The sequence below is a fragment of the Pyxicephalus adspersus genome, chromosome 2, assembly GCF_032062135.1.
Source record: "Pyxicephalus adspersus chromosome 2, UCB_Pads_2.0, whole genome shotgun sequence".
NCBI classification, from domain to species: domain Eukaryota; kingdom Metazoa; phylum Chordata; class Amphibia; order Anura; family Pyxicephalidae; genus Pyxicephalus; species Pyxicephalus adspersus.
The window spans coordinates 124,942,737-124,960,131 of record NC_092859.1 but is presented as its reverse complement, the minus strand read 5'-3'; positions in this window follow the sequence as shown (position 1 = coordinate 124,960,131).

Here is a 17,395-nt window from a genome sequence, read left to right as displayed (position 1 = left end):
GCACAAAATAGACTCTGAATTTTTCATGCAAATTGCTGAAAGTGTAAAAACCAGGGTTCAACATTCTGTTGCACATTAACATTCGGACTAGCAATGCAGTTGTGGTGTGGTTAGTAAACTACCTCGTACCAGTAAACTGCCTCGGGGGGAACGCTACAAGTGGCCTCTACCCGTGGCAGCCCCATGAAGAATGAGTGGGGACAGCAGTGAGTGGTACAGCAGCACTGAACTCAAGGCAGGTTTTATCCAAGCATTCAACAATCAGTGTGCCAATGAACAAAAGGGCATTGTAATCTGTTCTTATATGTTTTCATTTGCTGACATTTGTACTGTTAATGGCAAGTTAACAGTTATAAATTGCATTGAGCAAATACAGAAGGAAACATTTTTTATGTGTGTCCTCTTTTCAGGCTGCAAAGAAACCCAATTCATAAATGCAGGGTTGCACTGTAGACATGCTTCTTCTGCAAGCAAGCCAACATCACTTATTGCTGACAGGCTTTGCGTGAAATCTACAGAGTGGGCAAGCTAGCTTTTGTAATTGACAGCCTAGTGGCTGGGGGTTGCCGATACCGGATTTAGACTGTACTGAGACATAATTACATTTGTCATACTTTTGGTAATATATATTCACATTTTGTATCATGATTGGTTCCTTCATTACCTGTATTACCCTGAAGGAAAGTGATTTAGCTACAAACCTATTGACCCTTATGTGGGATTTGTACCTGGGCCCCCCTAGGGTTGCAACTCTGGACTGCCATTGATGGTCTAGCTACAGATCTATGGGCCCCAATGCTATTTTGTGACAAGGCCCTTATAATTTATAAAAGTGCCTTTTTATGTCAGAGCTGTGCCTTTGATATTGGAGTCACCCTTTAAATAAGACTTTCTTCATTACATCAAAGTTCCCCCTTCACATTAGAGTCCTCTTCCTTCAAATATGAAACCCTGGTCTCACATCTAGACTTTCCCTTTCACATCATTGTCCCTCCTTACATTGGACTCCCAACTTGATGTTGGACCAGACTCGCCTTGCTGCCTACACTCAATCCTCCGCCATTTATGAGCTTGACTTTAAACAAGTCTGTCTTTGTACTTCAAAGATGTCTCTAAAGATGAAAAATTTATAGAAGATAGATAATATTTTTTTCAAGTAAATCTAAAAAGAAATGATTTGAGGAAATTGTGTTTCTGGTAGGATCAACAAGTGCATTCTTTAATTGCTGAAAATGGTCCTGTCTAAAAAATGAAACCTTATGCCACCAAAACACTAAGTTGCAATATATTAACTTTTTTGAGTTTGTTATTTTTAAAACCATTATATTCTTTACTTATAGTGATACTGTGATCACATATCATCATCATCATCATCATCATCATCATCCTCCCTCTCTAATTCCAAATCTCCCCCTGACATATTTCTAATTGTTAACAACACTGTTATTCCTCCCTCCCCTCAGGCACGTTGTCTTGGTGTCACCTCCTGTCACTTTCATCTACACAACATCTCCAAAATCCACCCCTACCTGTCCCCTGAGACCACAAAACTCCTTGTACACGCTCGTATCTCTCGCCTGGACTACTGTAACCTCCTCCTCTCTGGTATTCCACTAACCCGACTCCCCCCTCTACAATCTATTACAAATGCTACAGCCAGACTCATCCATCCTTCGCTCCGCTCCTCTTCCGCTGCATCTCTCTGTAGTTTTCTCCATTTGCTTCCATTTCACCTGAGAATCAAATTCAAGCTCCTGTGCTTTGCCTTCAAATCCCTACACAGTTATTGTCCTACTTACATTTCTGACCTGGCAAAAAAGTACTCCCCTAGCTGTTCTCTCCAATGATCTACTAATGACTTCCTCACTCATAACCTCATCACACCCTTAGGTCCAAAACTTTTCTAGAGCTGCCCCGAGTCTCTGGAATGGTCTTTCCCCTATTATTCGGCTTGCTCCTACTTTCTGCTCATTTAAAAGAGCTCTCAAAACCCATTTTTTTCAAACTTGCTTACCCGTCTTCTTCTGTCTTTACACATAGACAGATACTACATATCTCCCATCCTATTATGTGTAAATTCCCCCACCTACTAGATTATAAGCTCTTCGGGGCAGGGTCCTCTCCTCCTAAATCATTGTCTGTATTAGTCTGTCATTTGCAACCCCTATTTAATGTACAGCGCTGCATATTATGTTGGCGCTATATAAATCCTGTTTATTATTATTATTATTATTATTAATAATAATAATATTAATTATAAAATAGCAAAGCTAGCCTGCAGTATCTCGCTACTCTGATCCACTGCTTCCATTCCCAAATCAATCCAATAATATTAAGTATAGTTCCCCACTTTATGTCTGAGTCCCCCTACACCTTGACATCAGAGCCCCCAACCATGAAATCAGTCTCCCACCTCCTTGAAATCAGAGGCTTTTACCACCATCACTACACCACACACATCTGGAGCCCCCCAGACATGTGGTAGTGTGGGCTCTCTGAAGGTTACCTGTGAGTGTAACTTCAGCAACCCCTTACTCGTAAAGCGAGCCAGGAGAACAGATCTCCTCCTTCAGCTCTGTGTACAACATTGAGCGGCAAGACCGAGGTCATGGGCAGGGCCCCCTACAGGCCTGGAGCTCAGGCCCTGCTCAATCCAGACCTCTTCAAACCCTGTTCTACACTAAAGGAGTTCACTAATACTATTTCTGACATGCATGTTTAACAGAAAAAGAGGAGACTGCAGAGTGGCAAAGAGATAAGCTCATTGGTATTCTGCTTCTCCTCTATCGTGTCACAGGCTTGGGGAATTGCAAGGCCTGTAGGCGTTAACTGCAGCTGAAAATTAGAAATCAAATTTGAGTGCTAAAGTAGCCGCACATTGCCAAAGAGAGCCCTGTTAGGACCATAAGATACCTTGGAGTCTTATGTGAGCTGAACATTACCTTCAAAGGTTGTAACCATTAAACATCAGTGGTGCTATGGTCACTTTATTTTACTATAGTGGGTGCTTTGAGCACTGCACATTACTGTAGAGGGTTCTATAAGCAATAATTTGTCTGAATAAGTGAAGGTTTAGGAAAACTACAGTATTCACAAGCAAAGGGGTTATATTGGCTCTCTTTAGGGTGGCAGCTCTCCATAGAGATGCTGGTCTCTTTGTTCTACATTTGTACTGGTGGTTGTGGTCCCTACCCCTGTTACATCTGTACTTTGTAACTGTACTGTACTTTGTAACTGTAAGAGTATTGTCAAGTGACATCACACAATTACCTTATGTTATGTGTCTTCCTTATCTACAATGCACATAACCATAAGGGGGAACTGCATTGAGCTCCATATACTGTTTTAGTCTTATTAACTGTAGGTAAGAAAAGAGAGGTAGCACAAAAAAGTTTGCAAAAAGTTACTTCACTATTGGATTTTTATGACCCAAAAGCAAGGTACCAGGATTGACATAAGCATTTGACTTTGAATTCAGAACCATAATGGGCTCTGTAGAAGTTGATATGTATCTGTGAATACTATTAAAGGAGTTCTACATAAATTATACTATATGCATTTTCCTGGACCTTTAAAGAACATTTTAGGGGCGTATTATAGTCCCAATGCATGAACAAGTATGGCATTTTATTTTTACATTGATGCAAGTCATAACCTATTTTGTGTTGCTATGAATGAGTCCTTCAGAAAAGAATTGATTTTGTAGTGCCTTTGTGTTGGGACTGTGCTGGTTTGAATGGGCCCTTAGTGGCAGCAATTATTTTAATTACTCTTCACAAAAATACTATTTTGCTTTTCTTTTTTTTCTCTCTCTAACATCCTCCTGCAAGAGTTTCATAAATGTCAACATAAATGCTGAAAGGTGGAATTGAAAGTTTTTACGAAAATCTCAAATTGACTTTTCAATGTAGCACTATGATTGATATATTTTAGATATCCAGCTAAATGCTTTTATCAACCGCTCTGAATTTGCATCAGTAAACCTCGATTGGAAGCTTGTCTTCTAACTGATTGCATCAAAGTCAGGAAAGGTTTTTAGGACATTTTATTTTACAATGAAGCAAACCTCATATTATTCCCTGCTAACAATTAGAAAAGCTTTTAACTAAATCTATCAAGTATTGATTTACAACAGGGTGGCTTTCAAATACAAAAGTAAACTTGTCCTTGTATGTCATGCAAAAAGTTATGGCTGTAGAAACCTTTTTTGTCCCAAACAATATAAAGTCAAATAGAAATGCTGCCACCTTCTGTCCAACCAAATAACAGCAAGGTGAATGTGTGATATTTCTAGAATTAGATGACTTTTGTGTCAAAGTGCCTAGGAGAATGTATCCTTGTTGGTATTTAATTATTTAAGATACACACTGCTGTTTTATAGCCACATTCACAATGTCATAGGGCAAAGGCAATAATTAAAGTTTACGAAACGTCAACATGAATCGTAATATTAACATGCATATATAGTAGGAAGGAAATTAATTCATTATAGTAAAGATTTAAAAAAAGGCTGAAATAGAGTAGGGAAATATGCAAGATAATTACGATTGGCCTTTTTTGTGCACTTTTTTACCAGTACGTATACAAAATCCAACATGTATATGTGTATGTGTATATGTGTGTGTGTGTACACATACATACAGTGCTACACTAGTACCCCATAATGACAAAGTAAAAACAGGATTTTTGTAAATTTATTAAAAATAAATAACTGAATTATCACATTTACATAAATATTCAGACCTTGTGCAGCAACACTTGAAATTTAGCTCTGGTTCCTCCCATTTCACTTGAGGGTAACATATGGACCTGACATCCTGTAGTAGAAACTGTGCCCACAGCACCATGCTGCTTATTTGACGTTTGCTGGGGAAAAACAGATTTGGCAAGTTCACCATTCATTGGCACTCTATTCTCTCACAGATGAGCAGATGAGTGCAGACTCACACTCACACATGCGTCTGGCTTGAATGAGTCTGGAGATGGAGTAGTGAATGTTATACTGCCTGCAGCACCATTCAACATAACCAGCTGGCATTGCATCAGTAATGGTCTGGGGGGGGGGAGTCATATCCTCGGAGGGTGGCATAGACCTCTGTGTGCTAGCTATTGGTACCCTGATTGCTGTTAGGTACCGGGAGAAAATCCTAAGATCTTACACTGGTTCGGTCGAGCCTGAGTTCCTCCTAGTGCAGGGCAATGCCTAGCCTCTTGTGGCCAAAGTACGTAGGCAGTTTTTGAATGATAAAGGCAGTAATGCTATTGACTACCTTCCCATTCCCCAGACCTGAATCCATTAGAGATTCACTGGGACAATATCTATTGGTCCATCTTACTCCACCAAGTAGCATTACAGACTTTCCAGGTCTGGGGGTGATAATCCTGGGCACTATCTGTTGTCCCATCAAAGCATGCCCGGGCATTGTTGGGAACACATACAGGCATGTGGGGGTTACATAAACTACTGAGGCACATTATTTCATATATTTGTTGTGATGTAATTCACACAAGTATGATCATTCTGTGATTTTAGTTTTTTTACTTTGATTTTCTTTGTGATTTTAAATCCAGCCCTCTGTGAGTTAATAATTTTGGTTAATTAACCTCTAGTGCTGGTGATCGCACACTGTTCTCAATAAATGCAACCATGGCCGCATTCATTAAGGTGATCCCCGGCACTAGAGGTTAAATGGGGACAAGTTTCCCCATTTAAAACCTCTAGTGCTCCCTGATTTTCTGAATGGGGAGAATTGTCCACATTTAACCTCTAGTGCTGGTGATCGCTCACTGTTCTCATTAAATGCGACCATGGCCGCATTCATTGAGGTTAAATGGGGACAAGTTCCCCCATTTAAAACCTCTAGTGTTCCCTGATTGGCTGAATGGGGAGACTTGTCCACATTTAACCTCTAGTGCTGGGGATCGCACACTGTGCTGATCAATGAATGCAGCCCGCAATCTTTTTTTTTTTTTAAATTCGAGCTCGATCGGTGAATTTACACCGGCCATTCTTGCTTTCAATTTCGGTAAGTGAGAACGGCTGAATTTGCCGCGAGATCGAGTTTTAAAAACTCGCTCACTCATCCCTATCAATTATATCAACTATGCAAATTTTTGTGTATAATTTACCAGAATTTATTGGTACAAAAAGATAAAAACATTTTGATTTGGTCTGTGTATACATAAAAATGTAATATTTTAGTCAGAAATAGATGTCTGGGCAACAAAGCTTTTGATATAAGATTGTTTAAGAATCTTCTAGTTCAATATGCAGAAAATGTATGGACTGGAATAACTGATGGTAATTGTTAGAGGCTGATTATAGTTGTCATTCTTTTGCATATGTTTTTTCCTTCGTTAGGCTCCAGGGAAAGTATTTGTTAGGTTCTTGGGATTTTTAGGTAGGTTGGTCATACACAAAACAGAATATTGGCAAGCATGAACTGATGTCTTCTAAGCATATATCTCAGCTGGTGTTCACATAACCCGGATTGTTCTGATCTGAGTGCTCCCCAGATATGGGAGGGTAATGCACAATTGTGACAAACATCTGTAGTTTATCATTTCTTTCCATGTAGGTAGCCTATAAAGTGATGATGAGGTTTAGGAATTCAATTTTTTTATCAGTATTAAATAATAAATAGAAACATGTAAATTTCCAATGATTCTTCTTTTGAAAATTCTGTCTGTCCTGAAAATGCTGAATAGGCTGAATAGCACTGCGGAGCAATTTTGGCTTTTTACAACCAAAGCACTGAAGTCGCACTGAAGCAGTTTTTTAGTTGCTCCATTAGTTGCTTTGATAATGGGAACCACTGTGCCCCCGGTGCAGTGTCAGTAAGTAATGGGATTTTCAAAGAACAGTGAATGCTGCCATCTTTGCTGTTTGAATTGACTTGCAGAAAGAACCACTCTAGCGACCTGTATTTGTTGATATTGAAGAATAGAAGGCCAGTGAAATAAAGTTCCTTATCAATCCAGAAGTAAAAATGAAAAGTTTGGGACAAAGTTGAACTCAATCTGAAATTTAAAAAAAATGACTTGGCCAAAATATTTCCCACAAAACAGTCTAAAATGAAGCCTAGGTGGACGGAGAGGCCCACCTACACTCAGCCTGGCAAAGGTTGGTTCTTGCTTTGTTGTTTGCTGACTCTTTAGTGCTCTGTGGCAAATGTTACTATTAGAACTCCATAGCAAAGTTTCTAGTAGCACAAGTAAAAGTTCTATTCCATTATAACAAAGGAAGGATTACACTTAGTGCAGGGATATGGAAGGGAGTAAGCAGAGGAATAGACTTGATTTTTTATACTTTTCCTATTCAGTATTGTTTTTTTTCCATAAAAGGTCTTGTCCCTATTTATAAAGCTTTGTCAAATTTTGCTTGTAATACTGTGCTATACACTAAGCTATTCACATCCATCTTCATCAGAGGAGCTTAGGCCCTAATGTTCACACCATGGTATCATGCTAATAATTTTAGACATTTATTAGCTCTTGCAGTTGTGTGCAAGCGATGAGCCATTAACATTAACCTCTTCGTTACCAGTAAAGCAGATGTTTTAAATGTATCTGATATTTGTTTGTTCTATGTGTCCATTTATAAAACCTCACAAGGAAAAAAGTGAACAAACCTTGTCTTTAACTTTAGAGGGTCCTTCAAGCTGCTTTGAGACTCAATTTTATTTTTACGTATTTACAAATTTACTTATACAGTTATTTAGGTATGGGATAATATTATTAATATTGTTATTATTATTATTATTGTTAATAATAATAATCATCATCATCAATATGCAGCACTGTATATTAAATAGGGCTTACAAATGACAGACAGATACAGACAGTGACACAGGAGGAGATGACCCTCCCCCGAAGAGCTTACAATCTTTTGTATCTACAGGGGGAACGTCCTTTTCAATTCCACCTTATGTGTGAATGTTTTGCCATAACTGCAGGAAATTTAGGTAATATGTTTTACTTAAATTATTCATTAGTGGAGTAATACTTTACACCAAATTCCAGCAAACTTCGTGCCCATTGCTGCATAGTGACAAGAGGTTCTCTATACCCTCAACTTTCCAATCATGTTACTACCTCAGTATCATCATGTACAGTAACTGTGTGCTGGATTACATGGGACCAAGGAACAAGGCAGGTATTATTCTATCACATCAATCCTAGACACACATGAACATTTTATTGAGCAAATGCAAAAAGGGGGCACCAGTTTTGTTTATTTACATAAGAGTGGTCCCTCTTTTTTTCTAGTATACCTAGAATGTCTAAGTACAGACACCAATGTTGTGCACTTGACAATTATTTCCATAAATGTAATGTAGGAAAGGGAAAGTCAATTAGTAATTTAGATTTAGGCAGTTTTTGCAAAGTTTACAACTGAATTTACAGAGGCTGGAAAGTGTTTACAGAGAAAAGTCAAGAATTGAGTTCTGCAGTTTGTGTCTTCTATAAATTTCACTTCATTCCCAACTGCACACGGAAGTAAATATTATTTAATTGGTTGCCACAAATGTGACAAACTGACTTTGGCAATGCTTCGCTTGGTTATTTCAATACTTCAGACCCAGCATGTCCGTTTTTCAAGCACCGAGCAAAGATATGAAACTTAGGTTGCCCCCCACCCAATCATCCTGCCTATGGCCCTGTTTGTTCTTATTCTGCCACTGCAAATAATGAAGAGTTAAAGCACCAAAAAAACGTGAAAGCACCCTGTAAAATCTCTAGCCATTTAATTTCAGTTCAGCATCAAAAAGTCAATAAAAAGTAATTGCAAAGACTTGAACTCATAGGTAGATTTTTTCCTTCTATGATCAGAACATAAGAATAAATGGAATGAGAATATGTTTCACATTTTATATGTGTTCAATGTATTAAATCCTATTCTACCATAACAGTGAGCGATTCTCTATGAATATCAAGCTAATAAATGTCAATATAATTCTATATAATATATTTCTTTCCTATACAAAATGTTAGCCATTCAAAGCAAGTCAATCATGCTGCATTTCAATATTTAGAATTCTTCATTATCTGTAATGTTCTCTGATGGCCCATCAACATTTCAAAATTTGGAATAGTTTTTCCCAGCATGGATACCCCTCCTGTTTTCTGATCTTCATTAATTTACAACAACTGGTCCCTACCAGCATGGCACCCTTAACTTCAGGGTCTTATCCAGGGCTGACAGAAAAGTAATTATACAGGATGGAGGTCAAGCTGATTCACACAGTGCTGACATCTATAAAATATGCTGTGAAGCAGTGAAATTTCCATTACTATTATCTCTGTGCTGGGGTTAATAATGTGATCAGTTATATGGACCTCCTTTAATTAGACATTTATATTCCTTGACTTTTTTGACACCTTTTTGTTTTTGTTTCAAAAAGTTAAAGCTTGTTTAGAGACCTTTCAACTGAGTGAAAAATACAATTTGCATATAATAAGAGGTCATTGTTAATAGATTTAGAGTATTGTCTGGGAATTACCAAATAAAGAAAATGTAAGGAGTAAATTGTATGGATCATTTATGGCTGCAAATTAATTTTAATTACCAACAAAGTAAAAATTGCAGTAAAGTTTTGTTATGCACACAAGTTTAGTTCAATTTACTACATTTAGACACCTTTGAGAAGTGTGTTACACTGTATTTGTATAGCTGTAGCTGGGTGCCAAACCTATATGTAATGAGTAATGCACTTCTCTTACTTAAAGTGGAACTGTACTCATTGGTGGTAAACTTCTGCCATGATCCGGAAGTATGCCCAGCATACTTAAGACTGTTGTGCGTGCAGCCGCCAGGATCCCGGCATCACTGCCTTGTAGGAATTGGTCATTTTCACCATCAACTCCATGGGGGCTGCATGGGGGGTGGTAAATTTCTGCAATGTAAGTATGCACAGCACATACTTGCTGATTTTTGGCGCAGACTTTCCTATGTGCAGCCACTGGGATCCTGTCGTCCTTGCATTCTAGGAAGCCCCCATTCTCACTGCCAACTTCATGGCGTACTGCAAAAGCACAGCAATCATTTTCAGCCAATAGATGTACTGATGTAAGTCCTGTGCAGAAGTTACATTGTCCCCAGTGGCTGGCTCTATATTCAGCACTACATGCGCCATGCAATGTAAGCTAAACAAAAAACTACCAGGAGCCAAGGCCTAATCCTATTTTAATAAAAAAGTGAATATATACACTAAGGTTTATACAGTTTTACAATACTCTAGGGTCATTAAATATAGCTACTGTTGTGCTGATATCTGAAACTGTTTCAGTTAAAAATCAATGTATCTTGCTGGGTAAACCCATAAATAATTCTCTGTATATCAGGCTTGATAAATATTTTTTTCCAAAAATGCCATGAAGGATTATGTATTTTATGGCTCTATGAAAACTAAAGCTGAAGCTGTGAATCTAAACTCATTACTTATAGCAAAGTGCGTAGGTGTACAAATAAATAGATGTATTTCATGGTACAAGCAATGAATTGTGGGGTCAGCAAGATCATTGCTAACTTGTTTGTTATCGTTATCCTAAATTACATAGCAAATGTCTGATAAGGTGTCTCATTACTGAAAGGGTTTATGTACTCACATTACACCTAAACCTTTTAGGGAAAATTTAGTTACCTAATGTTTTTATCCGGATAGGCTGCTAGTGAACTTTTGTACTAATTTAGAATAGATCTTGTAAAAAAGCAAATTATAGGTAAACAATTGTTACAACACTTCAATTTAAATAAACATGTTTTAAGATAATGAGAATTAAAATATTGAAACATCCTCTTGATAAGTACATACAATGGTTTGCAAATATTCTAGGGGGGCTTAAAGACATTATCAGTCCAGTCCATTGACACCATTGTTTACAAGCAGTAGCACACCCAGTAATCCTGATGTCTATTGTAATCCCATCTCACCACTATTTACCCAAGTTTGCTATTTACAAATGGTAAGGAAACCTTGGAAAATACAGAGTATACATACATTTGTTTAGGGAGTATATTAGTGTATTAATGGCATGTGGCAGTATTTGGGAATCGGAGAAATACATGACAGCATTCACATGAATCTCTCCCATGTAAGACTAAATTCAGATAGTTCTCCAATAGTTCCTGGTGGTTCGCACCATTCCAGGCGCTCGTCTTCCCGCAACCACTGTGCTACTGAACAAGAGATTAAACACTTGGTAGGGGGTAGTAGTGACTCCCTCATTACACCCCCATTTATTACTTTTTGATGGTTGAGGGTGATATGCTACAAGTTGATAAGTAGCATTTTACTTGCATCTCTAAGATAGATACCTTGGCTTTCCAGCCTATGGTAGTTTCCAGCAATTTCATCTGCAGTGTAGCCTTTATATACCCAAAGAGCCTTCTTTAAGTAGATTTAAATTGTAAAGTGCTGGTCAATTCATCAAAATTCAGCAGAGCTAAATGCAATACAGTGGTGAACAAGAATACATTTAATATTGAAAACTGTCATACCAAGGTCCATATAATTTGCTTGTAAAATTCAGAATAATGAATGTCAATATACATGAATATGAAGTATTACAATGTGTCACGCAATCTAAGATAAAATGAAAAATCAGATATAAAAATGGAAAATCAAATTACATTTTCCAAACCTATGGATTTCTTTTTGTACAGATGTAATCTCCCAATGCGATTGCTAATGCACCATAGCCTATGAGGATGCTGTGCGGTGATTTGAATCATGCAACAATCTCAGCTGAGCAATTACTATCACTTCATTAATGTATTATCAGAACTTGATAATTATTAGATATTAATGCTTTTCAGAAGTACTTACGGCCCTATGTAGTTTGGAATTAGTAATGGTACAGATTTTTTTTAAACCTAAATTAAAACACGATCCTGTGGCTCCTTATGTGAAGAAGGCAAACTGCTGCTTGAAGTGTTGATGGTGTCATGCAATTTTCATCATTACATAGAAGCTGGCTTGCTTTTAATGGCTGGTTGGGTCTAGATTCATAATATTTTACTAAAAGAGATATAATTTGCTGACTAATATATCCATGAGGCATGAACATTTAGAGTTCATGCCCACTTGTGTGTTGCAGCAATGCATGTTACTGTGACAAACCTGTATATTGTGAATGATGTCCTAAGACAGTGGCCGCCAACCTTTTGGAGGTCACAGACCACTAAATTTACAGACTTTGGACCATGCGGGGAGCCGTATGTCACTTCCCCCAGAGTGACGTCAAGATGCCAGAACCCACCCTCCCTTTGCAGGTCTGAGCCTGCCATTCATACGAAGGACATGGTCCATGGCTCTGGTCAGTGCGTCCCCCAGCTGGGTCCTTATCCTGACCCCGCTGGGGGGTGCACTGGCCAGAGCCACGGACCACCAACATTTTCTTACAGACCACCGGTTGGTGACTGCTGTCTTAGACACTGTACAGTATAGTGCAATTCACAACACACATACCATGCATTGTACTATGCTGCTTTGCTAAAAGCTAAAGGACTGTATGTGTTTTTGTTGTGTTGCACGGGCTGCCTTAGTGCCAATAATGTGTTAATGTTAACATGCATAAATGCACTGCAATAGATCGCTAAATTGTGAATCAGATCTCAATACCAACTAGGTCAACCATACAAATAATGCATCAATTTCACAAGAGAAAATGGTACTATAGATCTATATTTTGCTGGTTCTTACTATATCTATAATGTATGACACATTGGCGGAGTCCAATAAGTAAGCTGTGCAATCCAGGTAGGGGACTTATTTTGCCCCTGTCATCAATCCCTCCTGCTTCTAAACCCTCTCCCCCCTTTTTTCATCCCCCACACTTTCCCATAACTTTTCCTAAATCTAAATATATAAAAAATTATTTTGCTTCCCTTTTAGCCATTCAACTTCTATATGAGGATATGCTGTTTAAATGGTTTGCACATACAATTAGTCAGACACAATGGGCCTGATTTAATAAAAATCTCCAAGACTATCCTGGGATGATCCAGCAAACCTGATATGGATTTTATAAAATCCTTTCTTATTATTTGGCAAATGTTTTCAATCCTTGACCAAAATCATTCCAGGTTTGCTGGATCACCCAAGTTTTCCAATCTTCGCTAGTCTTGGAGAGCTTTTTTCTCTACATTGCCAGTTCTTTTGTTAGACCAAGGCTGTGCAGACTATACATTTATTTTTGATATGTGTCATAATGGCTTCTTGGTTCTTACAATAGGAATCTATATTGTAGCACTTTGATGACCAATTGCACCCAAAATACACCCAAACCAAAAACCTATTTCTGGCAACTGAAAATGGTAACCCAGGAACCCTTTTTTTCTTCTAAATGAGCTGTTTTTAAAACATTTATTTTGTGTTATTATTGTAAACTTTTGGATGTTCCCAAAAAGTTTACAATAATAATAATAAATATGTTCCTTCTACATCCCAAAAGCATACTCGTTGGTAATTGCTCCCCTCCCACAATGACTTTGTAGAACACGGTAGGTATTTAATGTACAGCTGTGTGTAATATGTTGGCACTATATAAATCCTGTTTATTATTATTATTATTATTATTATTATTAATAATAATATTAATAATAATAATAGGTAACCTAAAGATTCTTATAGATAAAAGCATTTGCTTGATCATTCCTGAAAGGATTTCCTTGCCTGGACAGAATGTCTTTGTGTTTGTTTATATTTTGTGTTTGTGGTTCAATCTGCTGTTTTACACTACAATATGGTTCTACCAATCTAAAATAGTGTCTGCAATGTCCCATTGTTTTGTACCTGTGAATGCAAATTAGAGATCACACCCATTCACTGCAGAAGTAGGCTCAATGTTTAGGGTTTACAAAGGTGTGTCTGAGTTTTTCACCCCCTCCCACTTTTTAAGATCCACAGGTAAAGAAGATCCCCCTGACCCTTTAAAATGCTTGCCATATTTTTCTTTTCAGAGTTTATCTTGGTTCAGTACTGGACTGAGCGACCACCTTCTCTGAACACCTTGCTGATCTGATGCCCCTCCTCATATAAGAAAGGACTTATCCCTTGTGCCCTGGGGAAACTTATAAAACATCTCCACAAAGACATTGCCTGTATCTGTATTTAAAAGATCTGTTTGTTGGAAAAGAGGAAACTAATATTTAGCCTGATCTGCAACATCATCAGTAATTACTGGGACAACATTTCAATTACTCAAAACTTATTACACAATCCGTGCATCCTGCTTCCTTACAGTACAGCCTATTCACGAAATGTAAGTATAACCTTCAATTGCTTTGGTTAGTGTGATATATATATATATATTGCTTACTTTTGCCACTCCTATTATATTGTGACAGCAGTGATTTAACATCAAAACTTTTTTTTGAACTGGACCTTTATTTTGATAGAATACTATATTTTATAGTGAATGATGTACAGTAGCAAATAAAAAATAATGACATATCAATTTCTGTGAATTAGATAGACTAATGGAGACCATTTTTCTGACTGGTTGATACACAATAAATTACAGTGCTGTACATGTAGCTTTAGTGTTAGAGGTAGTGTTTTATTTAAGAATTTGTGCACATGGCAACCGAATGTTTGCCAATGCATACAAGTTGTACAAAATTGCTTCTATAATAACAAAAATTGGTAGCCAGAGATCCTAGTGTTCTATTTTCAGAGGATGTATACATGGCAACCAAATTTTACTTGCGTAACATTTGTTCAATATAAAAATTGGTAGCCAGGGATCTAGGGCCTGATTCAAAATGGTATATTATCATTATTATATAGTATATATAGAGTATGATAATATAAATAATACAGTATGCCAGATTAAAAACCCAAACAATTGGAAAATACCATGGAAGATTTTCAAAAGATGTTATCCAGTATTTATATAGAGCTAACATAGCACAGTGATGTCACTAGCGGTCCCTCAAAGGGGCTCACAATCTAATGTCCCTACCATAGTGTGTATTAATGTATTAATAACCATATGTTATTAATACGGTCCAAGGTCAATTTTGAGAGGGAAGCCAAATAACCTAATCGCTTGTTTTTGGAATATGGCAGAAAACCGGAGCATCCTTGGGAAACCCATGCAGACATGTGGGGAAAATAAGCGAAAATGTTACTCCCATCAGTACCTATAAAAAAAAAAAGAAGAACTAAAAGGGGAGATTTTTAGGCAGCAACACCCACCACCTGCAAAAAAAAAACTAGTTTAAAACGCACTGGGCCTGATTTATTATAGCTCTCAAAGACTGGGAATGATAGACCATCATGGGAGAACCAATGTGATCCAGCAAAACTGGAATGCACTTCTTAAAAAAAAAAACTTGCTATTATTTGGCAAACCTTTTCAATCCTGAATCAGATTTATTCTAAGTTTGCTGGTTCACCCATAATAGTCTATCTTCTCCAGTCTTGGAGAGCTTTAATAGGTTTTGGGTTTATTTATAAATTAAACCAGTCCCACTATATTTCTCAAAATTCAGTTCTACACATGAACCGCATTGGGACACAGTGATTCTCTTTTTTTTTTTTTTTTTTTTGTAGAGGGTGAAAGGTGGGATCCAAAGAAGGATTTGATGAAAATGGTAATAGATAAGGTCCAAAGGAGCTTACTAAAAAACTTTTTAAGGGTTGGACCATATAAATTAATTTTAGTAGTAGATGTAGTTTGTTGGGCTAACTCTTCCCCTGGTATATTTTCTATGATTTCTAAAATAAATGACACATCTATCAGGCAGGGTGAGACCCTCAAACTGGGCTTGGCTATTTAGTATCCATCATAAAAACAGATGTGTGTTTGGTTGATACAGACAAAAGTAACAATCCCGTCCTGATATGTGTGCAGGAATGGGATCAAACCTCCTCAAGTTGAGGATGAGAGCTGTGGCAGATCCTCAAACCACAAGATTGGGCACATCTCTTTCCTATCATTCTTGGTAGGAAATCTGGCCATGCTTATGTATGATCCAGGACTAAATAATACAACCTAGAGCTGTGGATAAAAAAAAGTATTTGATTACATGAGTAGAAAAAATATGAACTAAAGCAAAGTGCCTACTTTCATTAGAATGCTGCAAACACAGACAGTGACATTGTGGTTAATGCTTTCCTAAATGCACCAGGACACGCACATTCATAAGCAATATGGTAAATGCTTTTCTGTGCCTCCTTTCCTGAAATTCCTGCAAACAAATGTATCATGTGAGAAAATGTGATTCTGTTTGAAGGAATATATTTCTGCTATAGTCATTTATTCTTCATTCTAATCTGCCTTTTAAATATATATAAAAAAACTTTACTTTTATTGTTGTTAGTTTTAGTGGTATGGTAGGGAAGAGCTAGATCTTTTGTCAAGGTTTATGGACTGTCTTTGTCCCCACAAAAGGGAGGGTTTTTATATTTGTAATGATGCTTATACCCATTCATTTGTAATATTAGACAGAGTACCAGCCTGGTCTGAATTTGAGATATCACAGAAAGGTGGCAATAACTGATTTATTTGTATTTAGCAGTTATTCAAATATACAGACACAATTAGGAGAGAGGTAATTAATAAACCTTACTAGAGTAACTAAAGATATTTACAAAAAATGGATGTATTTAACATGTGTTGATAGGAAGCAAACTACCTAATAGTGATTGAGTTGTTCTTTGTAGCATTATGTTTTCGGTTGGCTATCAATAGCTATTGAAACATTGTAAAGCAATTCTATTACACAGAAGCTTGATTTTGACTTGGTACAATTGAAGATTTAGAAATAAACTGAGCTGTGTAGTCAAGGTCACTGGCCCATTCAAATAAAACCCCACGTGATCTTACTCCTTTACTGGATGGATTACAGGATCATGGAAATGGAGAGGCTGAGGGATAAGAAAAGCACAAAGAGATACATTGCATCTCCTAACTCCATGGGAATTTCATTTAATGAGATGCAATGTGTAAATACTTTGCTTCTGAATGCAGTAGGATTCCAGGCCTTGTGATTAGCCCTTGGATGATGGCTCTTCCTAGTAATGTGTGAACAGATGTTGATGTTTTCAGTTTAGTCATAAAAGCAGTATTGTGGTTGTGACATCAAATGTGCAGTTCAAGGCAACAGATGCGGAAGTGAAAATACGCAGGCACAAAAAGCATTGAAGCCCAAAATATGTTCTTGGGAATCTCGCTAAAGTTTGTTTTACAGACTATGTGAACAATGTGCTTTTTTTCTAGCAGTATAGCTAAATTTAGGATAGAGAATTGCAAGCAATGTGTCAAACATAAGACCAGACATTACTAAGATGAAAACTTGTTCAGTGAATGGAAAAACCCTGAAAACTCTTAGGGCTGTTTGCATCTAAATGGACCACACAACTCCCAACACAATTTCGGAAAATCA